We start from the raw sequence: 1168 nt of genomic DNA on the forward strand, positions 1-1168 counted from the left end.
AAATATTAATATCATAGATATTAAATTTTTTGTAAAATTCAAAAAATGAATTTTAGCATTATATATAATAAAATCTATCAACACTTTATCAAATCATTAGTATTTATTCTATGTTAATATGCTTAAAAAGCAAATTAATTTAAATAAACTTAATATCACCAATGATCTTTTGATAAATACTTTATTATGTTAATAGATTACAATGTCCTTATATGAAAAAAATGCACATTATTTTTAATTATTTAATGATGAATTTTTCATAATGGATATTCAGGTTCATCGGGCTTAACCTCTAAGCAGTTTCACGTACTATTTAACTCTCTATTCAGAGTTCTTTTCAACTTTCCCTCACGGTACTTGTTTACTATCGGTCTCATGGTTATATTTAGTTTTAGATGGAGTTTACCACCCACTTAGTGCTGCACTATCAAGCAACACGACTCTTTGGAAATATCTTTCTAGTAATCATTAACGTTATACGGGCCTGGCACCCTCTATGGGTAAATGGCCTCATTTAAGAAGGACTTAAATCGTTAATTTCTCATACTAGATATTAAGATATTCCATACACTGCATCTCACATTTGACATATAGACAAAGTGACTTAGTGCTGAACTATTTTCTTTTCGCTCGCCGCTACTAAGAAAATCCTTGTTAGTTTCTTTTCCTCCCCTCATTAATATGCTTAAATTCAGGGGGTAATCCCATATGAGTTGAGGTTGTTTTAAAATATTTTTTATCTTCTCACACAATTTAATAAATAATTATATCATCTTTTCATCTCTATTTTTCTTTTTTTCCTTTTATATAAATATATATTATAAATAATAATTATGTAAAATGAGGCAATTCTAGAATAAAAAAAAATTAATTTTTATGCTAGACATTCCTCCTTTAATTACATATATAAATTAATATTTTATATATATATAAATAATATGAAAATTTTTTAAAGAGAATACTTAGATTCAAAATTTTTATTTCATTTTATTTGAGAGGATTTTTTTTTTTTTAAGAATATATATAATAAATAAAAAATTCATTATATAATCTTTATTTTTTTGCTATTAATATTATGAATTATTTAAAATCCAATAATATACACATTTGCTTAAATTCAATTATTTTTATAAAAGAATAAGCAACTTATTTAGCATAGTCTTACAAC

The 1168-nt window shown here is 23.8% G+C and overlaps 1 non-coding gene across 1 annotated transcript in view; it reads right to left on the reverse strand.

Moving 5' to 3' along the window:
• Positions 1–722, reverse strand: part of LOC128871384 (large subunit ribosomal RNA) — a 3990-nt gene extending 3268 nt beyond the window's left edge. The window contains exon 1 of the ribosomal RNA XR_008455934.1: positions 1–722. This exon is cut by the window's left edge and continues 3268 nt beyond it. This is a non-coding gene — a ribosomal RNA (large subunit ribosomal RNA).
• Between the last annotated feature and the right edge of the window lie 446 nt (positions 723–1168).

This window comes from Anastrepha ludens, unplaced genomic scaffold, assembly GCF_028408465.1.
Source record: "Anastrepha ludens isolate Willacy unplaced genomic scaffold, idAnaLude1.1 ptg000178l, whole genome shotgun sequence".
NCBI classification, from domain to species: Eukaryota; Metazoa; Arthropoda; class Insecta; order Diptera; family Tephritidae; genus Anastrepha; species Anastrepha ludens.